The sequence below is a fragment of the Nilaparvata lugens genome, chromosome X (assembly GCF_014356525.2).
Source record: "Nilaparvata lugens isolate BPH chromosome X, ASM1435652v1, whole genome shotgun sequence".
NCBI lineage: Eukaryota > Metazoa > Arthropoda > Insecta > Hemiptera > Delphacidae > Nilaparvata > Nilaparvata lugens.
Genome location: NC_052518.1, coordinates 38,152,951 through 38,178,294, shown reverse-complemented (window position 1 = coordinate 38,178,294; position 25,344 = coordinate 38,152,951). Strand labels below are relative to the sequence as shown.

The 25,344-nt window shown below is 33.7% G+C and overlaps 1 long non-coding RNA gene and 1 pseudogene across 1 annotated transcript; one reads left to right on the top strand and one right to left on the bottom strand.

The window, feature by feature from the left end:
- Nucleotides 1-1,598: 1,598 nt before the first annotated feature.
- LOC120355004 lies at nucleotides 1,599-17,813 on the bottom strand. The gene is made up of 3 exons (XR_005573362.1): nucleotides 17,677-17,813; nucleotides 14,186-14,188; nucleotides 1,599-1,611 (listed from the first exon to the last, which is right to left on the bottom strand). It is a non-coding gene; the product is annotated as an uncharacterized LOC120355004 (long non-coding RNA).
- Nucleotides 17,814-22,394: 4,581 nt separating this feature from the next.
- LOC120354563 lies at nucleotides 22,395-23,292 on the top strand (annotated as a pseudogene).
- The last annotated feature ends 2,052 nt before the right edge of the window (nucleotides 23,293-25,344 follow it).

The window sequence follows — 25,344 nt, the reverse complement described above, 5'->3', positions numbered from 1 at the left end:
AATGAAAATTTTCTATTTTTACGAAATTTAATTCATCCTTTTTTAACCAATGCTCGCTTATCATCACAAAATGGGTGTCATTGTCATTTAGAAGAGTCTCAATGTAGTCAATTTTGTTACTTAACCCCTGAACATTCCACGACAAGAAGTTGAACACAGTGGACTGACCAACCTCCATATTAAAATTAGTCGAGCTAATATTTAAATTATTTCTACTACAATTATTTTTATCATAGTCTAAGTTACATAAATCATTATGTACAAGTCTATAAGCAGAGTTACTCTCTTTGTCAGTAATTCTCAGTTTAAATTAACATTTCTCATTGAATTGGTGGAAATATCACGCTCCACAGATGAAAATTCAGTTCCTGAATTATTATGGACAGGTAAGACAGAAGATACCAACTGATCGTGAGGTGACTGTGATGAGATGTTGTGATCACCGTCGTCCATCCGGTGGGGAGTCTCGTCTCCAAGATGAAGGGCGCCAGCCGCCTCCCCAAGATTAATGCCGGGAGGCTCTTCGGCCAAAGGGGTCGAGGCTGTTGTTATGGAGTACTGGTAATCAGGGTCGGGGACTATCGCATTTCCATCGTCACAGTTTTCCATTACCTCTTTTACTTGGCGTTTTGATTGACTTTTACCGATTACAAGTTCACTGAATAATTTCCCTAATAAGCGCTTTCCTTTTTTCCCATAGTGTAAACCTCCTTTACTAAAGTGATACCTGTGCAATTTATCATTGAAATCACCGTATACAACATTCAATTTGCCAATGTACGAGGAGAGTCTGTTTGAGATTGAGGCATTGATGAATTCTATGTCATCATTCAGGTGAGGTTCATCATATCTGCAGGGAATCGAACTGATTATGATGTTTGTGCTCAATCCCGCTCCGAGAACCACATCCAATCCCTGATGCACGGAGAGATAGCATGGTCTATAGCGACCAAAATCATTTGATCCAGCCATCACAAACACATAATCTGACTTTGTCAAATGTCTCACAAACTGCAGTCCATTCTTGACAACTTGTTTCAACTTAGCTCCCGGTAGTGTATAAACAAAAATATCATAATCCTTGTATAATCCGCTCAAAAAGTTGTACATATCCCTTCCCTGGCTATCAGCGAGAATCACAATGCGGTTTTTTACCGACTGTCTAGACAGTGACTTGGTACCGTCTGGAGAGGCACTCCTATGTACTTGCGCTTTCACTGCAAAAGTATGACCCACGACTGACTGCTGCGATTCACAATCATTATTAACATCGAGAAGCGAGAAACGATTCCTCACTTCTACACCACAGTAGCCAGAAACTCGATTCAACTTACAAGTTTTCTTGGGGGTAATAAACTGCTCTGATGGAAACGTTTCTCTTTTTTTAAATAATGCCAACTCATGTTCTAGTGTTTTAATTTGATCAGCTGCATGCTTTGCATCACTTTGTAAAAGATTGACAATAGCATCCTTTGTAGAGATTTCAACTCTTAGATTATCAACAGTGGTTTGCACTGAGATTAGCTTTGACTTGAGCTCTCTGATCTCAGAATCCGCCCTCTCTTCATTGCAAATCGAATCATCCAACACGTACTTCCTGTTCTTCCGCTCCTGTGAAAGTGATTTTCCCAGTGAAACATTTTCTGCTGCTAAGTCTGCTAGGTTTGTCTTTAGATCTTCATTGACTTTAATTGCTGCATCGTATTTATTAAGCAATGAAATAACAGGCGGGATTATATCTACTACTGCCTCCCTAGAAAATTTTTCTGAAATGACCTCAAAAATCGCATGAAAATTTACAGTGGTATCTATCACTGAGCTGTCAATCAAGCCCTCTTTTAGATTATTGAGATTGCTCTCCATTTGAGTTTTATAGCTATTGCGTATATACCTTGTCATCATTGCAATCTGGGATGCACAAGTTGATTCTATAATATTCCTGTTATTTATATAACACGGTAGAAGGAAGGAAGAAAAAGGCAATAAGAAGTGCTTAGAGAGCTATCAAAGCAGGATGAGAAAGGAAGCTCCTGATAAAGAAAGGACTTGGAAGATGGGAGTGAAAAGAGAAAGGATGAAAAGTGTGAACTTCAGAAGGAAAAATCACGACTGGTACTCAAAAAGATTTAAAAGTTGCCGCTATTGGAAGACGTCTGAATGGTTGCTAATCTGATCAGGTTGAGATCCCAACGAAAAAGTATTCAAAGAAAATATTTTGTTGGCAGGCCCGATAAGATTCAAATTGACGCGCTCATCTGCAATTTCTCAAGTCACAACAAATCGTTGATAGAACGTTTACAGTAGAATAGAATAGGCTATATCTATCGCAGTAGCGATAATTGAAACAGAATAGCAATCAGACAAGAGAATCCACTCTCTCACTTTTCAGGTAGTTGCGCTCTTTCTCAGTTCCTGATGAGACAATACTACCGTAGATTGGCATTTCAAAACGAAAAATATTTTAGGTTAGACGTACTGAGATGAGAATTCAACTGGAATCCTCAGTGTATACTCACATATCCCGCTGCATTTAACACAAATTAACATGGACGCGCACTAATTGGTTCGTATCACACTGATAAAATTATTATATTAGTTACAATTACTTGAAGAAAACAATAAAAATAAAGAGCCTAGTTCGGTGAGACTTACTATTTCTGCGCCTGCGCATAAAACATATTCCTTCAAGCCCTTATTCCTACTATCCAGGGTATGAATTTGATCGAAATTGTTGATGCCGTTTTTGAGAAGACCATGTAAAGTACAATTTTTTTTATTCATCTGTCATTCTCTATTGCATTCTTTGGAATAATTTCTTCAGGTCGGATTCTCTTGGTATAAGAACCTCATGATCTATCAAGTTAAAAATTTCATGTCCATCCACTGATTATTAGGAATAATTGATGTATCATGTTCACAGATAAAGACAAACACACACACACCACAGAGATCAATACCTAAAGAAGCATTTTTTAGACTTGAAACGTATAGAAATATTGTAATTTTACCTCATTTTTTTGAAAAGCAATATTCTTCCTTATCCATGGTAGTAGGTAGGGTATGGAAAGTAATAAGAACACTATTATTTCTATTGAAAATCTTTCATTGATGGCGGTCCTATTACCTCTTCTAAAACTGAAGAAGTATCTGACAAATTTGATAGATATTTTGCTTCTGTGGGTGAACAATAATTGGCTGCAGAATGTTATCCCTCAGGGCCCTCTGAGGTTAGAGACTGACTACACCAATGATGCTGTGTTTGCGTTGTGACCTGTTACCGAGTGTGATCTGGTGAGAGTAGTGGGCGGTATCAGAGGTCGTTCTGCAGCAGGTTGGGATACCATCCCTACTAAACTGCTTAAGGAGAGTGTACATAATCTACTTATCCCTCTCCTGTATGTGATAAATCTCAGAGTCTCATCTGAGAAATTCCCAGAAACATTCAAAATTGCTAAGGTGATTCTCATTCCTAAATCTGGTTTGAAATCATCTTTTAGTAATTTGAGACCTATTTTTGTTCTCATTGCCATGAGTTTGGTTTCTAAAATTCTCAAAGAGTGTGTAAAAATCCATTTAAGTGATTTTCTAATTGCCAATAACATAATCTTGGACGAACAGTTTGGTTTCTGATCCTCAAAAATTACATCTGATGCTCTATTTAAAATAACAAAATTTGTAACATCAAAATTAGGAGGTGAACAAGTATTAATCACATTTTTAGATCTAGTCAAGGCTTTCAACTCAATTGAGAGGAATAAACTCATCTCTAAGATTGAAGCAATATGAGTTAGAAATACCACAATCAATTGGGTCATAAGCTGTTTTGGAATAAGATGACAGGAAGTTTCATCAAATAATGGGGTTGTCAGTCACCTAAAGACAGTGGATAATGGTGTAATCCAGGGGAGTACTTCATGGCCTTTAATTTTTCTTGTGTATATCAAGAGCATATCAAGGTTAAGCCTACCTGATCAGTTGTTTATTTTTGCTGATGATACTACCCTGGTGTTGCTCCTGGACGACTTAGTTCAGCCGTAATGTGGGCAGGGAAAGGAGGCAAATCGAAGTTCTTCTTCTGCCTTTCACGTGCCTCAGCTATCGTAGACAGCACCTCTTGGTGCTTCTGTCATTGGGGAAGTGCTCTTTGCTCTGATGACACCATTTCGGGGTAATTTTGTAATGGCCTCATGGCCTCAGTTCCACTCCAGTATAATACAAAAAGAGGAAGGCCAGACTGCAGCAAATGAGCCGCTGAATGAGGATGGGAGGACGGCAGCCAACGGGCTGCTGTACCTGTAGGGAACGGATGGCAGCCGACAGGCCGCCGTATAAGGAAGGAAGGACAGCAGTCAACTGGCCACTGTACCAGTAGGGAACTGATGGCAGCCAACGGGCTGCTGTACCAGGAGGGAACGGACGGTAGCCAATGGGCCGCTGTACCAGGAGGGATGGACGGCAGCCAATGGGCCGCTGTACCAGGAGGGAATGGATGGCAGCCGATGGGCCGCTGTACCAGGCGGGAAGAACGGCAGCTGACGGGCCACTGTACAAGGTAGGATGAACAGGGACGTACGGTAGCCAACAGGCCATTGTACCAGGAGGGAGGAACAAGGACATATGGCAGCTAACGGGCCGCTGTACAGGGGGAGGGGGGGTGGCGGGGTTTGTATGGCAGCCAACAGGCCGCTGTACAGGAGGGATGAACAAGGACAGATGGCAGCCAATGGGCCGCTGTACAGGAAGGAGGACGGTTAGGAGCGGGATGCTACTGTCTTCAGCTCGTCCAGCGTTTAAATACTGTCCCATAGTAGGGGATGGAGATTTGCCACTGCCAGAGGTGGTGAGAATCCTCTTGATGTGTGGAAGATGGTGCACCATTGGTACCCTCCTCATCTACGCAGTCAGCCAGCTTACTGATAGCCGAGCGTCTTTCAATAATATTATTGATTATTTAGCAATATTTTCTCGTCACAATTTTACTTTGTGACAAGCTGAAGGACTGGTTTGACAACAATGTCCCGTCAATTAATATTGGACAAACCAAGTGCCTCCCAGTCCTTCACCGTGCCAGCTTGGGACCAATTGAGCTCGAGTTGCATTCATGTGGCAATCCATTGGGCTAAATGGATAAAGTTGAGCATTATTTGCTTATATTTCTAAAATATGGAGCATATGCTTCATTCTCTGAGAATAAACGTGAGCAAAACCTTCTGTTCATGCTCATAAAAAGAATAGTTTGAGCATTTGCTCAAAAGTAAAAGCTCATGCTCAAACTTCTATGAATAAACTAGAGCATTTGCTCAACTTTTGAAGCAAATGCTTCAAAAAAGGTGAGTCTAGTCTGGAGCAGCTTTTCACTTTTTGCTCATAGTAAAATGGCTCTACTAATTTCTGTGAGTAAGAGAAAACTCTGCCAGATACTATCACAACCAATAGTTGAGAACTATAAATCTTAAAACTCTTCTCAGATTCAACCATGATATAATATCATCATCATTGCTACATAAGAATGAATAAAAAAGATACCTATCTGATATAAAGATAGCCATCACAGAATAGGAAATAGGCATTTAAGATGATATAAGGATACTATTGAGATTATAAGATTATGCTGAAAATTATTATAGAGATTACATTTTTTCATGCAATTATTTCAAAATTCAGAACTCAACTCACCCAAAACTCAATTCATGGATAGAGAACAGAGCAGACGATGCAAACACAAGCGGTGTCTATACTTGCATATTCAGCACTATATATATGTGCATGCTTTTTTCAGGCCCAGTTCGTTAATATAACACACAAACAACAATATAAAGACAAACTAATCAATCAAACGTACATATAGGGTTTATAATATACAACATAGATATGTCTCGTCGGGCTTTCTTCATTTCTGGTAGGTCAAATGCCAAGCTCTCCCACATTCCCCTCCAGCCATGACATGGCACACGCATCCGCCAGGTGAATACCCCTGAGTCTCCCTCCATAGCGATACAGTGGGCAGTCTTCCAAAAAGTGCTGCATCGTCTGCACATCCCCACAGGTGCAGTGGGGGTCAGTGGCTATGCCCCAAGTAGTATGTGCTTGAGCACACCTGCCTGCAGATGTATGAAAGCGATTCAACCTGCACCAAAGTTTTCTCTTCAAATCCATTCCAGGCAAAGGCACAGATGGGTCTTCCACCAACGTCTTATTCTTAATGTTGACCTGAAACCATTCCTGCCACAATTCTATGATATCTTATCTCTCAACTTAATGATAATGCCTAGACCTTAATCTTTTAAGGGGTTGATTCAGCATATCCTTCATCAGTGGCAGCTCTTGTCTGGAGGATAAGCAGTTCATCAACTGATAAGTCCTTTCTTTTCTTCTCAATGCTGGTGGAACAATGGACTCAATAAGTCCACAAAGGCGAATCAGCTGATGCAAAATCTTTAAAATATGTGAGCATTAAATTTGCTCCAGAGTTCAGGAGCATAAGGGGAGAGTATAAGGTAAAGCTTATTCATATAAAAATGAGCAAATGCTTATGCTTCTACCTAATACTCATGAGCAAAACCAATGAGCTCCATGCTCATGCCCATGAGCATATGCTCTGGTTTTATTCATATGGCCCATTGTCTGCTGTTTTTGGCTGTCCAACTATTGAACAAGTTGAACAGTATAGGTATCTAGTGTTGTATTCGATCATAAGCTGAGCTGGAGGGCTCATGTGCAGAACCTTAAGCGGCGGCTGCAAGAATTAAACTACACTTTTGGTCAGCTAGGGTGAGTCCTGGGCGCCGGTCACTGCAAGAACGTTTATCAAGCTTATGTTCAGTCCCTGTTCGAGTAGCCTATGTATCTTGTCGTGAGGGGGGTTGCCTCATCCAATGTATTGCATCCCCTTGCAGTTTCACAAAGATCACGCTCCTTTTTGAAAATAACAAATACCCTACTCATTTGTTGTACCTGGAATTTCCAGTATTAAATTTTGAACACCTTTTCATTGAAAACCTTTTAATCTTTATAAAAAAATCCATGATTACAGAAATTGAGCATAATTTTCCAACCAGAAATAGATCTGATATTAACATCCAAATCCCTCGTCTCGAAAAATCAATGCCATTATCAAACTCTTTCCATTTGGCTCATTGGCTATATCGTAATGCTCCTCCAGAAATTCTGTCAATATTTGGGGGGTGTAGCATCGCCATCTATAAGCGTAGAGTGAGCAGGTGGCTTCTCAGTATTGGCCTGGCGGCTGCAGAGGCTCTGTTGCTGTCTCCTTATGTATAGTGATATTGCACCTATTAGTCCGTTTCTTACCTATTGGTTTTGTTCAGTATTTTCTTCCCCTTCAACCACAGGTACCATACTTTTCATCTCTATTTTGATTGTATGATACCTCAAATGCCGCAAATTAAATACTTTTCTCCAGTTCAAGTCCCTTAGTTAAACTATTATTTTTGCTTATAATTAAAAATTTTTCCATTTTATCAGTAATTTTTTTGTAACTTGATTTCTTATGGTATCTAGTATCAATAGAGTATAGTAAGTTTATCCTTTTTCTCATCGATTGTCAGAAGACTCCTCCATGGATACGGACTTATCGTCCAAGCATAGAGTTATTCATTTACTTCTTACTTTTTTTGGCTATATCGTAATGCTCCTCCAGAAATTCTGTCAATATTTGGGGGGTGGTCAATATAAATTGGTTTGCCGGGAGACACTTCAAGAAACTGCATTACGTTCCCACGTTATGCGCTCACAATGAGAGCGAGTGAGAGCGTTCGTTTCGGTTCACGGTCGTCTGGAAAGAGCACGAATAGGAGCAGTGGCGAGCAACGCACGCAGCAGCAAACCCGAAGGCATTCACCTGGAGAGAGAGTGAAACGGAGCAGTCAACCTGCGCAGGCGCCACAAGCAATCTCCTGCGACTGTGCCACTAATTCAAAATGTCAAGTCAATGGTTGTCTCTCTCGCTCTTAGGTGGGCGCGGGCTAACCATGCCCGAGTGGAAGGGACGCGTGCCTCTCACTCACTCTCATTGTGAGTTATTATTTCATCCTTCTTCCTACTATACGAGTGAATATTCACATTAAAATTATTTTACCATTCAAAGTTGTTGTCACATAAAACTTTCACCCGTATACCGACTTTACAGGCAACCATGCAACTTTTTTCATATTAATGTTACATCTAATGTATGGCCTTCACATTGATTTTACTTATCATGTTATGTATAAAGTTTTTAATAAATTGAATTAAAAAAATCTGTGTTTCAGGATATGTTCAGAATTTGAAACATTGAAAGCCCGAGCTTTGAAAGTCCCTAGGACAACTTCAGAATTAGTTGCATTGGGAAATTATATGGAATTTTCAACAACAAAGTTTGTAGATAATAAAAGACAAGATATTTCAAAAATGGCTCAAGTCAACGCGCAATTGCTAGACTTTGTTCTAATTGGTGAAGAGAATATGATGAAAATTTCGAGCTTAGTGAATTGGCTGTATAACATTGTTCCAATATTTGAACAATTCACAACGGTATGTACATTTACTTCCACTAATTCTTAGAATATGATTTATCCAATTACCATTCAGATTTTTGCAGTTGAACGTCGCTGGAATCATTATTTCACCAGCTATTTACTATGCATGTAGCATCTCTGCAATCAGGAGTCAAGAGCCACACTAGAAAAAATATATTTAATACATATAAAAAATTAGATTTATGTTTATGAAATATTATCTAATAGAAAAATCATTATGAGTCTCGGTTAAAAATATATAGATTGAATTACATACATTTGTTGTAGTCAAAGGTCATTTATCCAGCCAATCCACTCTTTTGGCAGGAACAGAACCCTGAGGCTGACCAGCATGAGCTCGGCGGCAGCAGTTGAAAGCTACGTGCTCAACTGCTTGTCTCGGCTCGGCATAGTCACATTCTGCACTGGCCCTCATGCCCATCTTGTTTGGGAAACTCCACAACGACCATGCCCTCCCTTTTCGTACCCTATTAAGGTGATACCACTGTTTCCTTGGCAAATAAAACTAACTATATGGTCTTGTTATATCCAGTATACTATGCCACTCTGCTGGTGATGAAGCCACCTATTGAGTAATCCAGTCGAATCTCTTTCTTCGAGGAGACGTTGAGCAGATTCGACTGGTGGCAATCTAGACTTCATTCTGGAAAAGTTCATGTTGCTAATGTTCTCATGTATAGGAAGGTTAGGATTGGAACTTTTTTTGAGTATTTCCTACGACTCTCGACCGACGGATGTTAGGTTGGCATTATATGACTTGATACAGGCAAACACTGCAGAGGTGTAGATCTTAAGGAGCCAGAAACTATCCTACAGGGCTGATTGAGGAACAGAAGAGGAGTACTCTGCAGGAGAGAAAACCAGAACTGGAGAAGATGTATACAGAACTAGGGGTAATGCACCCCCAGAAAGTCCTGTCAAATTCTTAATTATGCTGTTTCGAGTACTCAGGTTCCCAGAAAGTTTTTGAAGGTGCAGCCAGAAGGAAAGTGTATGGTCCAGTGTAACTCCCAAAAATTAAGGGGATAGGTTGAAGGTGAGAAAAAAGTCATTCAATCTTCTCATCAAATCTTTTCCAGCCTGTCTACTCCAGTCCACTGTAACTCCCAGTAAATATCTGAGATGGTTGCAGGTGAGAAGAGAGTCATTCAATCTTATCCTCAACTTTGCTCCAGCCTGTCTGTTGTTGAGATGGAAGCATCTTGTTTCTATCTTTATGACACTTGTATGTAAATACCATTCCTGGAAGAAGCTACTAACGCTCCACAAGTCTTTTGAAAGTGTCACCTCAAATTATTGGAAAACTTTTACTCTGTGTTGCAATAGCCAAGTCATCTGCTTACTCAAATTTTCTAGCAGTGGTGGCTGGTAAGTCAGCTATACAGACGTTGAAGAGCAAAGGTGCCAAGACTAAACTAACTGAGGTAATCCATTGTTGAATTTCCTCAATACTCTTGTATCATCTCCCAGTGTCACATAAAAATGACCGTCAGCTGTGATGCTGTTTTGAGGTTGATTTTTTTCAGCACTTTATAATTTGTATAAATTTGGACAGCAGCACAGTATGCTAGACATTGACGTAAGCTGCTGTGAGGTACACACACCTGTATTCAGTCCCTTCTTATACCTTCTCCAATATAGGTAGTTAAATCCAGTACTTGATCTGCGCAGCTGCGACCTGGCTTATTGATCATGTATTCATTATTTTGTCATGATTTTCAGCTTCCAATAACTTTCTGTTACATCTTGAAACGCTTGTTTGTTGATTTACTACTGAGCTGCAGAAATCATGGAAATCCATTAATTATTTCTCTGTTCAATTAATGCATTTCCAAGACACAAAAACTCAACAATTCGTCAACAAATCGTTCTCAGTTAGTGAATAGATAACCATTTCATATTACGATCCAAGGTGCAGCCTTATATAAGTTGTTATATGCATTCAAATGAGAAAGGGATTATTCCAAATAATTTATAATATAAAATGAACTCCACAGATCTATTTATTATTGTTAAATATAACAAAAAGGAAAGCAATAAAGGTTAACATATTCAATGTTACACGTTTATGATGAATATCTTGTTCAACCATTTATTTAGGGGGCCCCAAAATAATCATACACACAACACTTCAATTTTCATGAAGTAAAACGGCACAAATTCCCATTTGTAGTTGACGACGATAGATGTTTCCAGTTTATTTAGATGATTTATTCGTTATATTCTTCTGCTGATGTGATATTGAGGTAGTTCCGATAGTTTGAGTAGTCGGAGTCGTTCGAGAAGTTCGGGTAGTTGGAATAGTTCGAGTAGTTGGGATAGTTCGAGAAGTTCGGGTAGTTGAAATAGTTCGACCACTGTATAAGCGGATTTGAAGGGGAAAACATGTTCAGTTGAACTTTACAAGAAAAAGAAACTGAAAACTGGAGAAGAAAAAATACTTTTAAAGAATTTACATATTGAGAACTAACAAAAAAAATTAACCCTACTCGGGTATATAAAATTTTAAACTGAAGATTAGCTGACTATACATCTTCTTTAAATATTCAAAGATCATAAAGTTATTCAAAACGCCAGACAAGAAATGATAGTGAGTTGTCTCTATGAAACTCAAAGTAAGAATGAATCAAAAATTGGAAGAAGGACGACTTGTTTACCGCTTCAATCCGAAATACATGTAGTGTTTTAACAAGTGATAGCACAACAAAGAGGGAAAAATCAGACAAGCTGTGCAACTGACGGAGACAGAAAATCAAGATCGAGAGTTAAAACTAGATAAATAAAACAGTACGGAATACTCATTTAGAGTTTGTCTTACAATGAAACAAACAAGACAGATAAAGTTGTTATAGGAATTACAAAATTTTCCACTACTTAGATAATAATTAGACTGTTGAAACTGGTATAAAATTTGTTACAATCTTTCAATTATAGCCTAGTGACCGGAGCCTCTTTATTCAATATTATAATAGTACAGATTATAGTGATAATGTGATCAACAATTCGAATGCTTTGCAAGTATGTGTATGAGCAACAGTTCAATTTTTATCTTCAATTCCTTCCTTTCACATTTTTCATCATACCTTCAAGTTACATTCTCACCCAGAATTTTTGAAATTATGTAGCCTGATTGTTTGGATCTTTTTAGTCCAAGCCTTACAGTCTTGTTGCAGATAGAATTTTCAGTTTATACTGTATAACAGTATCCATTAATCAGGAATGACAATTATCTTCAATTTTCAATATCTTTGAGAATTTCTAATTTCAAAGAAAGACAAAAAAACTTCAATAACAGTGTACACTCAACGCATTTGTAATAAAGGTTGATTTTCACTCTTGAAATAATTTCAATTCATCTTAATCAAGGCAATGAATGAAATTGTTTCGTTGCACAGTTAGTATTCGTCATCTTACTCATCTCTCAGCTGCATAATATGCATAATAGTAGCCTAGCTTCCAATAGCTGTCACGGGAACGTGGAATGTGAAATGTCCGAAACTCAAAATGTACATGACATTTCCAAATCCGTGTTCCCGCAACAGCTTGTAAACGTTTGTAGATACTACCATTGTCCTTGCGTACAGCGTGTTTAATCAACACATTTCCTCGCATTAACTCATTTTCTTGTATTTTTCGAACTAGATGTTTGAACAAACAAAAAATGAACTCGAAGATAGACTACAGAAGACGATCGAGAAGCTCAACAAAGACTTGGAAGATATTGGACCATCCTTATCATTTCTTAGTAATATGGAGAATACTAAGAAAATATTCTCTTATGTGCAGGTAAAAAAGTAAAACTGTTTCAATTTACTCTAACTCATTTCCTCAAATTAAATGTAGTTTCAATGAAAAGAATTTCCCGGATTAATAACAACAGCAAATGAAATTCGTGACTAGTCATTAAATAAGCAATCATCATTAGGAATCGATTATTATACAGAGTTATTCTGAACTATTATAGATTCATAAAAAATCCTTTCATTGCTAATTCAAAATAATGAACAATTTTCATAGTAATGGACATGAATAATCGATGATGAATTAGGACATATCAATTTGAAATTTTCCTTCCTAAATCCACTAGAATTTCTAAAGTTGTCTATAGAAAAAAAATCATCAGCTGGTGGTTGAATTAGATAAAATAAACCTCACTTCATGATGATAACTCAGCTTATAACACAATAGACCTCAGATTTGAAATAATAGACACACATTTCCAAGGAACTGTCACGTGAAATTGCCCCGAAATTTAATACCAAATCTCAAAGGTTCACAGTGGTATGCATATACAGATCGACATCAGGTAACACACTTGAATTTTCAGACTAGATAGACAAGTCCTTGACATGTTTAATGGCCAAGAACATTATAAATTTTGTAATATTGGGGGATTCTGGAAAGTATTGGCCCAGCAAAGTCTAGAGCAGAAATTTGAGTGCCAAGCCCCAGCGATCACACTATTAGATAAATTGTGGCTGCCCTAGTTTAGAAACAATGGCAAGTAAGGCCTCTTTCACAAGATAGGAGACGTGCAACTTGAACACTGAGCAGTGTATACTTTTTTTGTCAAAGTACTTTGAGGCCAATTGGTCTTTCACATGGGGATCCCGAGCCAGGAACCGGCTTTTGTCATGTCATTTCCCCTCGTGGCAGGCAAAAACCAGTCTTGATCGAGATACTGGCGGACAAATCTCGACTTTTACATGAGGATTCTACGTCTCTCCCGTCATCACTTTTTCTCAAAATCTATCTTCCTTAAAGATAGAAAGTTTCTGATTCCGGATGGATTCAGCGACCCAAAATTCTTCTAAGCATAAGTTTCCATTTTCGAAAATACCCGAAAACAGAGAAGTTATGGCTGTTTTTAATATAGTTTTCTATTATCATATAATTATACAGTGAAAATGAACAGGTACTATATTATACACTTTTATAATATAACTTACACTCTATGGCTAATTTCACATGGCAGATTCCCGTGTCCTGAAGATCATATTTCATATTTCACAGCTCTCCTGTGCTTTCACATAGGGATCCTACAATTCAGCCGACGTTTGCTGAAAGTATGACTCATCACTCTCTCTGAAAGTCTTTTCAGGGTCGGACTGCGTCGCGCTCCTAGTGCACGGAGTTCAGGTCGGAAATTTTCTGCACTCGGGTAACTTCGTGAGGGCTCGGCTGTTCCCGACCTCTGCTTTAGCTAACAACTGTTTAGGATGTACCAACTGGAGAGATAAGGAGGGAATGAGCCAGGCTTCTACTGAGACATCTAATACAGACAGACGTCTTCAGTGCACCACTACAAGCACCGAGTCCTATAAGAAACACCCCAGTATAATTTATAATCAAAGGGCTGTTTGTGACGAAATGAGGAGTTTGAACCTGGAATTCAACAAAGTTAGGGAGATACCCACCTCCATTGGGACATCAAAAGGTGACAACCATGAACACCCCAAAATCCATTGTGATTGAAAAACGACCAGCAAACGACATCCGATTGTTTATGAAAGCTTCCAAAGCTGGAACAGCTTTGTTGAGCGCTGGCTCAAACTTAGCTACAGTGACCAGGATGTTCACAACTTTGAACAATTTAGGATCAGTGAGAATAAGACACATGCATAACCAGGCTACATCACACAATGGACTCACTTATGTTCATCATGTTCTGCCATGTTCATGTTCCATGTTATGTACTTACAAATGTTCATCACTTATGAACAAAACTTGATAAAAAAATTACAAATAATTTTAGGATTGAACAAGATTTGGTTTCATGGATTTATTTCATGAGTGAGCATAACATTATTATTCACATAGGAATAATATGATCTCAATACATGTAATCCATAGGACTACTCAACGACCAGACTGTGAAAAGACCTTACCAAATTTTTCTTCTATATAAACTTGTTTTGAAATATATTTTTTTTATTAGTTTCATATTCAATTTAAAACAAAATTAATTAATCAAATGATTAATTTTATTAATTATAATTTAATTAGTAAATTTATATAAATATTGATTTTATGAATTCAGCATATCAACTTCTGACTGTTTATCAGAAACATTTCTTTCAGATATATTATTTATTGAAAGTTTGACCTGCTTAATAAATATTTTTTAAATAGCTGCAGTAATTTAACTGTACAAAGGTAGCATAGTAATTAGTCTTTTAATTGAGGTCTAGAATGAATGGTTTAACAAGAAGTAAACTTTATTATTTCAATTAAGTGAAATCTATCTTTTAGTTAAAAAGCTAAAATTTAAAAATGGGACAATAAGACCCTTTAGATCTTTAAATTTTAATTGAATAATAATATTAAGGTGGATTTAATTTTTATTTAATAGAATTTTTTGTTGGGGTGACAATTAAAATTTTAAACCTTTAGTATTTTACACCATTTATTTATGTATATTTGAACCTTAATTTAGGGTTATTAAAATAAGATACCTTAGGGATAACAGCATAATAAATTTGTAAACTTCATATATTGTCACCTGGTCATATGGGACATATATATGAATCATATATTTATCTCATATTGATCAGGATTTTAGAGTTTTAACTTAGAAAAGTTTAATGAACAGTGTTTTTGTCTTTGAACAATTTTTGTCATCGACAGAAAGATTGTTTATTTTATTTGTTGTCAAAATTATTGTAGCTTCTCTTTTTGTTTTTAATAACAAACGTGCCGCTTGTGCGACTGATAAAAATATGTATTTGAAATGGCTTCATGTTTGGCATTGACTGAGTTATATTTAATACCCAAAATTTTACTTTTGGGTGTGTGTGAGCTCGTTTGATAGGACTGTGAGTAAAGTCCGGCTGTTCTGGTGAAGGGGATAGATTTTGCTACAGTTTTCCTGTCGCAGTTCGGGCAGTTTAAAGAGAATTGTATTATTGAAATAGGACGGGATCTGAACCCATTTCATTGGATCAGTTATTTTGATTTTTAATTAATAATTAACGCCGCGAAATACCAGTGAATGCCAAAGTGGGAAGCCATTTTCATAAAGGTAGGTGACTACTGAGTCATTGTTCTTAAATTTTTTCATAACCACAACAATTGAATCCTCACTAGCAGCAAAGCGAGTAGCCCTTGAAATATTCATCTGTTTATTATTCTTTTGTAATTTCTAATTATAATTCTAATTTTGTAATAAATAGTTTATTGTTTTGTTTTAAATATCAAAAACCTGTACGATCTCTTCTTGTTTTTCATTTTCCCACCCTTACATGTTCGGTGAAGGCACATTTTGCTTACATATTTGGTGGAGGCTTCTCTCGCCGTCCATATCTTGCTCACATATTTGATGGAGGCTCAAGGGTTTTTAATCCAGCTTTTAAAATTTGGACTTTTCCGGTTACCTCAGTGAAGATTCAGTTTTGTGGTTTTCATTTGTTGCTGTATTGTTGTTGTGATTTATCTTCTCATTTATATTCGTATTATGGAATGAGTGCAGTGGTAGATCTTAGGAATATTCGTACAAAAGAATAGAATCTTAAAGAAGCGTTGTTTATAGCTCAGCAATATAGATTGTTTGTTCCCCCAAATGCGGATTTAGATTTTTTGAGATCTCATATTAGGATCTTGAAATTGTCGTTGTTACAACCTGACCAGCATCTACTTAGTCAAGAGGAAGCTTTGAATCATATAATAGAAGGGGTCAGGTTATCGAACGAATTAGCGTTACAGCATTCCAATCTTGTCTTTTTAGAGCAGACGTTGAGAAGAAAATTTACTCTGGATTCCTCAGAAGTTAGTAAAAGTGAACAACCTATATCTGGAGACGGGGATTCAAATATTTTTAATAAAACTTTTATTGAAAATAAAGATAGTGCGGTTCAGACAGACGTTATTATAAAATCGGATACAGTTGTTTCATTTGAAACATTGAATATGGCTGATGAAAAGCGACCTTTCTTTGCTCCACGGATATATGGAGGAAGGAAATAGGTTCGAAGGAAATAGATTTGAAGGGAATAGATTTGATCGAAGAAATAGGAATGATAGAGATGGAGATATTCATCACAAAGAAATATCAAGTTTTAAAGAAGATGGTGTGTGATATGTGAGACCACTACGCATACGACAGCTGAATGCAGGTTTAATTTGAGAAACAAAAAAATGGATGATGATTTTTTTTGTCATATATGCAATGCCAAAAATCATTCCACTATGTCGTGTAGGTACAATGGGAAAAAGAATGACTCAAAAAACTTGTAGTGGGGGCTCAGTTCTCGGCGACAGAGTATAGGGGCCCCTTTTCATGTAACAAATGTGATGAATTGCAAGAATCGGATGTAAAAGACATCGATGATAATAATAATAATACTAAATCAGGTGTAACAGAAACGTCATTTAAAAATGGGATATTGTGTGTTGAGGATTCAAAACCTATAGGTAATACCATAGTGGAAACAAATATGAGTATGGATCATGTTGAGGATGGTGATAGTCAGAAATTTATTAGTTATTCAAATTCATTGTTGAGTAAGAATCATAAAACGCCGATATCAATTCAGGGAATATAGGACTTTACTCACAGTCCTATCGAACGAGCTCACATACACCCAAAAGTAAAATTTTGGGTATTAAATATAACTCAGTCAATGCCAAACATGAAGCCATTTCAAATACATATTTTTATCAGTCGCACAAGCGGCACGTTTGTTATTAAAAACAAAAAGAGAAGCTACAATAATTTTGACAACAAATGAAATAAACAATCTTTCTGTCGATGACAAAAATTGTTCAAAGACAAAAACACTGTTCATTAAACTTTTCTAAATTGAAACTCTAAAATCCTGATCAATATGAGATAAATATATGATTCATATATATGTCCCATATGACCAGGTGACACATCACCCATCCCGCTGAAAGACTCGTCCCTGAGTCTGTAGTCAAGAGGGGAACAAAAAAATAAATAATAATTATTTAGATATTTTTTGGCATATCATAGCCCTTGAAATATTCATCTGTTTATAATTATTTTGTAATTTCTAATTATAATTGTAATTTTGTAATGAATAATTTATTGTTTTGTTTTAAATATCAAAAACCTGTACGATCTTTTCTTGTTTTTCATTTTCCCACCCTTACATATTCGGTGAAGGCAAATTTTGCTTACAATATATAAATTTGATTGTGAACTCGATGTTGAATTAATCTAGAATTCTGGGGCAGAAGATAGAATTTTAGGTCTGTTCGACCTTTAAAAGATTACATGATTTGAGTTCAAACCGGCGTGAGCCAGGTTGGTTTCTATCTATTTTAATTTATGGTTTATTAGTACGAAAGGACTTTAAAATTAGAAACACTTTCTGCTAATTTGGCAGAAAAGTGTTTTAAACTCAGAATTTAATAATGTATAATATACAGTTAGTATATGTTTATATTGAGTTTTATAGCTTTATTAATTCTGATTTTAATTTCTGTAGCTTTTTATGTTCTTTTAGAACGAAAGGTATTAGGGTATATTCAGGCCCGTAAGGGCCCTTCAAAGGTGGGTTATATAGGTATCTTACAGCCTTTTAGAGATGCTATTAAACTTTTTTCTAGAGAGTTTTATTATTTATATTTCGGAAATTCAACAACTTATTATTTGATACCCTTATTAGGACTTTTAATTTCCATAAATTTATGATGTTTGTATCCTTTATTATTCAATTTCTTAAGCTTTTCCTTAGGCTTATTGTTTTTTATCGCTTGTTTAAGTTTTATGGTATATAGAATTTTATTATCTAGATGGTCTTCTAATTCATCTTATTCCCTTTTAGGTTGTATACGCTCAGTCGCTCGCAGAGTATTTCTTATGAAGTTTGTATGTTTTTGATTATATTTAATTTTATTTTTTTTATGGATTTAATTCAATTAAATTCTTTTATTCTCAACAATTAAATTGATTTTCAATAATAGGATACCCATTGTTTTTAATTTTATTTGCTTGTGTATTAGCAGAAACTAATCTTTCTCCATTTGATTTTTCTGAAGGTGAATCTGAACTAGTTTCTGGGTTTAATACAGAATATAGTTCTTTTAATTTTTCGTTTATTTTTTCATCTGAATACACTAATATAATTTTTATAGACTAATTTTAGTTATAATTTTTTTGGGGGCAGATTATTTTTCTTTAAACTTTTTCCTAAAAGTTATGTTTATAAATTTTATTCTTATTTGGATCCGTGGTTCTTTTCCTCGTCTTCGATATGATAAATTAATAATAATTTGTTGAAAAATTTATATACCTGTAGCCCTACACTATTTTCCTTTTTTTAAATGTAGTAATTTTAATCTTTTAGCTTCATTTTTTCTAGTAAAGTTAATAAAAAACTAATTTTAAGGTATATTTTCAAGATATACATTTGATTCAACTACTCATTCAATTTGTATAAAATTGGGTTAATTAAGAAAAATATAAAATAAATAAGTGTTAATAATTGACCAATAAAAATGAATGGGGTTTCAACTGGTTTAGCACCAACTCAAGTTAATAAAATAAATGTTATACAAAATATAATAAATAAAACTTTCTTAATTGGGTATATGCTTGAACTTTTAAATTTAAGACTTGAAGTAAATGGTGAAGTTATAATAATTATAATAGAGAGGAAAAGGGCTACAACCCCCCCCTAATTTGTTAGGGATAGTCCGTAGAATTGCATAAGCAAATAGAAAATATCACTCTGGTTGGATGTGAGGAGGTGTAACTATAGGGTATGAAGTTTTCAGGGTCATTAAATAGGAAGGGGGTTCTTATATTATTGAGAAAAAAAATAATATTATAATTATAAACCCAAAGATATCTTTAATAGTAAAGTAGGGATGAAATCTAATTTTATAAACTTTATTGGGTAACCCTGGAGGGTTAGCTGACCCTTTTTCATGTAAAAAGATTAAGTGAAATATAATAATTATACAAATAATGAAAGGTAAAATGGAATGAAATGAACATTTGATACGTTTTGTCACATTTTTTGGAAAAAATGTCACATTTTTTGGAAAAAAAAAATTAAAATTTAATTTTTCAACCAATTATTAGAATAATTTTTTTTAAACCATAAAACCATTTAATTTAAAAAAGAAAAAAAGGGCACTTTGTAATTAAAAAGATTTACTCTTCTTAATTTTATAAAAATTAGAATGAACTAAAACCTAAGAAATCAAGATTGTTTATGCTATTACAACATTTTATAGAAAGATAAGCTAAACTATAAGCTATTGGGCCCATAACTCAATTATGATATTAATCTCTTTCTAATTGAATTAAATATATCTGAAATAATTTTTATTTAAATAATTTTTGTATCCTCTTTCATTTCTCTTAGAATAAATAACTGATTTTCAATATGAATTATTATAGAAATTTCACTTTTTATATTTATCCCCCTGATATCAAAAAATAAAATTAGTGATCAATCAATAAAATATTTTATTATCCAAAGAATTTCATCTTACCTATTAATTTTTTCCATTATCATTAATAGAATAAATGAAATATCTATTAATAACCCCCTTACGTTATTAAGTCTGATACTAAAAATTGGAATACCCCCGTTCCATATTTGAAAACCAGAAATTATAAGTAAATTACCCTGAATGAAATGTCTATTATTAACAATGTTAATTAAAATTCCCCCAATAATTTTAATTAATAAATTAATTAGATTTTAAATATTAATAATCCCCCTATTAATTACTCTTATTATCGGAAGATTAAGAGGATTAAATCAATTTAATTTTAAAAAAATAATAGCATATTCTTCAATTTTCAATTTACCTTGAATATCCTCAGCTTTTCTGATTAGAAAAAAAATTATACTTTCCTTCTTAATTTTTTCTATTTTATTAAATTTTAAATTAATAAGACTATTTAAATTAAATAATTTAAATTATTTAAATCAATTGAATTTTTTACCCTTAAAAACCAAAATAACCATAAATCTAAATATGTTATCCCTAAGAGGTCTCCCCCCCTCTTTTAGGATTCTTCCCAAAATGAATAATTTTAAATGAATTAGTTAAAACCCTTATAATTCTCCCCAGAATTATAATTTTAACCTCCATAATCTCAATATTTATGTACATTCAAATCAATTCTTTCTGTATAAACAATTATTATTCTTTTAAAAAGGAAAATTTTAAAACCAATACAGCTAAATCTTTTTCTATTCTAAATTTAATAGTATTCCCTATAATGTTAATTTTTTGAATATAAATCCCTTAGAAAACATATTCACCTTTAAATTTGCAATTTAAAATCATCTTTGAATATAAGGTTTAGTAAAACCGAAAGGATTTAAGTTAACTAAACTATTAACCTTCAAAGTTGAAAATATTCCTTAGGTTTAAGCCATAGATTAGTTTAATAGGAGGAAGTTAGCCCTTAAATAAATTCACAATTTATTACCTAAATCAGACACCCTATTTAGATTTTAGTTAATGAAAAAATGGCTAATATCTACTAATCATAAAGACATTGGAACCCTTCACTTCATTCTAGGTATTTGATCAGAATTTGTAGGAACCATAAGAAGTATAATTATTATTTATTTATTTATTTATTTATTTATTTATTTATTTATTTATTTATTATCCGATCAGAATTAACCCAACCAGGATCCCTAATTAAAAATGATTAAATCTATAATGTTTTAATTACATCGCATGCTTTCATCATAATTTTCTTTATAGTTATACCAATTCTAATTGGAAGTTTTGGTCATTGATTAGTACCCTTAATAATTGGTGCACCAGACATAGCCTTCCCACGAATAAATAATATAAGATTTTGACTTTTACCCCCATCTCTAATCTTATTAATATCAAGATCTCTCACTGGGACTGGCTCTGAAACCGGTTGAACCGTTTATCCCCCCCTTTCTAGAGTGACATTCCATTCCAGTCCATCTGTAGATTTAACCATTTTCTCTCTTCACATTGCAGGGGTTAGATCAATTATAGGTGCAATTAATTCCATTTCAACAATTATTAATATACGATCAAAAAATATTTCAATAGAAAAGTTGCCCCTATTCTGTTGATCTGTATTAATTACAGCTATTTTACTCCTTTTATCCCTTCCCGTTCTAGCAGGAGCAATTACTATACTATTAACTGACCGAAATCTAAATACATGCTTTTTCGACCCCACCGGGGGTGGAGACCCAATCCTTTACCAACATTTATTCTGATTCTTCGGTCACCCAGAAGTTTACATCCTTATTCTTCCAGGATTTGGATTAATTTCTCATATTGTTATACAAGAAAGAGGAAAAAAAGAAACTTTCGGATCTATTGGAATAATCTATGCAATAATTGCAATTGGAATTTTAGGTTTTATTGTTTGAGCTCACCATATATTTACTGTAGGTATAGATATTGATACCCGAGCCTATTTTACATCAGCTACTATAATTATTGCAGTCCCCACTGGAATTAAAATTTTTAGCTGAATCGCAACGATTTATGGTTCCAAAATGAACTTTTCCCCTCAAATAATTTGATCATTAGGATTCATTTTACTTTTTACTATTGGAGGATTAACGGGTGTAATATTATCAAATTCCTCAATTGATATTATCTTACATGATACCTATTATGTAGTGGCTCATTTTCACTACGTTCACTATAGGAGCAGTATTCACTATTATCGCTAGATTTATCCATTGATTTCCTTTATTTACAGGTAGAAATATAAATAATAAATGACTAAAAATTCAATTTTGTTCTATATTTCTAGGAGTAAATTTAACATTCCTCCCCCAACATTTTTTAGGATTAACTGGAATACCACGACGATACTCCGACTATCCAGATATATACACCCTGTGAAACCTTTTTTCTTCTATGGGTTCATTTATTTCCTTGATTAGAATTTTAATATTAATATTCATTATATGAAAAAGATTAAGATTTAAACGAAAAATAGTGTTTAAAACCAACCAACCTCAGTCAATTGAATGAAAAATAAACTTACCCCCTAGAGAGCACTCCTTTAATGAAATTCCCGTATTAGTTAAATTCTAATATGGCAGAATAGTGTAATGAATTTAAAATTCATTCATGAAACCATAAATTTCTTTTAGAAATTTCATGAACTAAATTCTATCTGCCTGACGCCTATAGCCCCACTATAGAACAACTAACTTTTTTTCATGACCACACCATATCTATTATTATTATTTCAATTACAACCATAATTGTATTTTTATTAAATTCACTAATTTTTAATAAACTTATTGATTTGAATATTAATGGAAATCAAGTTATTGAAACTTGATGAACTATCCTACCCACAATTATTCTTTTCTTTGTTGCAATTCCTTCACTTAAAATTTAATATTCTATAGAAGAACTAATTAATCCAACAATTTCAATTAAATCTATAGGTCATCAATGATACTGATCTTATGAATATTCTGATAAGCTGAAAAAAGAATTTGATTCCTACATAAAATATTCTAAAATTAGTGACTTACGACTAATTGAAGTTGATAATCGAATAAAAGCCCCCTTCCTTACCCAACTACGAATAATTTTTTCATCCTCTGATGTATTACATTCCTGAACAATCCCTAGTTTAGGAGTAAAAATAGATGCAATCCCAGGACGACTAAATCAATCAAGAATATTAATTAAAAAACCCGGATTATTCACTGGCCAATGCTCCGAAATCTGTGGAACAAATCATAGATTTATACCCATTATACTTGAATCTATTAAACTAGAAAAATGTGTTAAATGAATAAAGTAAATTGGTCATTAAGTGACTGAAATTAAGTAATGGTTTCTTAAACCAATTTATAGTAAACTAAAGAATACTCTTAATGGGAGAATTTAGTTTAAATTAAACCCTTAATTTGTCAAATTAAAATTACTCCATTGGTATTTCTTTATTCCACAAATATCCCCATGCAGATGAATAACAATCTTATTTGTAACTAATTTTACACTAAAATTAATTTAATTAAACTTTTTTTTTGAAAAAAAAATAATAAGAAATCTATTTTCATCTTTTGACCCCAGAACACCTTCTCCATTATGAACAAACTGAATTTCTTTAATATTAATTTTACTATCTATATAAATTCTGAATATCAGAATCTCGAAATTCTATAACTAAATTAATTTTAAGAAAATTCACTATAAAAGAAATACATTTATCTATTTTAATAAGCAATCTATATTAAACTTACAAACAATTTTTATCTTTATCTTAACTATTAACTTAATAGGAATCTCACCATATACATTTACTCCTACTAGACACCTTTCAGTATCAATTGCAATTGGATTACTCATTTGAATTTCTTTAATGACATATAGATGATTAAACTTCACCAACCTCATATTTAGTCATCTTTTGCCTGTAAGAACCCCCCCCCCCCCCACAATAGCCCCATTTATAATTATAGTTGAATCAATTAGAAATTTAATTCGACCAATTTCATTAAGTGTAAGACTTTCCGCTAATATAATTACAGGTCATTTATTAATAACTCTATTAGGTAATATCAATGGAATAAAAACTATTATATTAATTGGATTAATCCAATTTTTTTTTAATATTATTTGAAATTTCAGTTGCCCTAATTCAAGCTTACGTATTTTCTATTCTAATAACCATGTATTCTTCAGAAGTACCATATGAAAAAAAATCATCCGTTTCATTTAGTAACTAAAAGACCTTGACCTATTCTAGTTTCATTTTCAATGTTAACTATTTTAATTGGATTTATTAATTTAATAAATGAAAAACCTATATTATTTTATTCATCTAGATTAACTATAACAATTAACCTAACTCAATGATGACGTGATGTAAAACAAGAATCTTCAATTAAAGGTGACCATACAAAAATTGTCAAAGAAATAATTAAAATAGGAATAATTATATTTATTTTATCAGAAATTATATTTTTCCTATCATTCTTCTGAAGATTTATACACTCTAGACTTGCCCCTAGTATTGAAATTGGAATAAAATGACCCCCTAAGGGAGTAACCCCATTTAATCCAATAGAAATCCCCCTTCTTAATACTATTATTTTAGTAAGTTCTGGAGCTTCAATCACATGGGCCCATCATTCTCTTTCAAGAAAAAAATTAAACCAAACAATTAAAAGAATGATTATTACTATCACAATAGGGTTATACTTTTCTATTCTTCAATGGTGAGAATATAAGAATGCACCATTCACAATTTCAGACTCAATTTTTGGTTCATATATTTTTTTAACAACTGGATTCCATGGAATCCACGTAATTATATGTACAATTTTTATTTTAACAGCCTTAGAAAGAATTATAATAATAAAATCTTATTATATTAATCATCTTAGATTTGAACTTTCAGCCTGATACTGACATTTTGTAGACGTAATTTGATTATTTCTTTATATTATTTTATATTGATGAAATAAGTTTTTCTTTAGTATAAAAAGTATATTTAACTTCCAATTAAAAAGTTTAATATTTAAAGAAAAAATAAGAATATTTATAATTCTTTTAATAATTCTATTTTTATCAATTTTATTAATATCAACGTCATTTTTAATTTCTAAAAAATCAATTATAGATATTAATAAATCTTCCCCACTTGAATGTGGTTTCTCAAACTTTTCCTCGTCACGAATTTCATTTTCTATTCACTTCTTTATAATTGCTATTATTTTTATTATATTTGATATTGAAGTAGCTATTATACTCCCAATTTTCATCTCTGTAAAATTAATAACAGTAAAAAAATGATTTACATTAAGTATACTAATTTGTATATTAATTCTATATGGTCTTT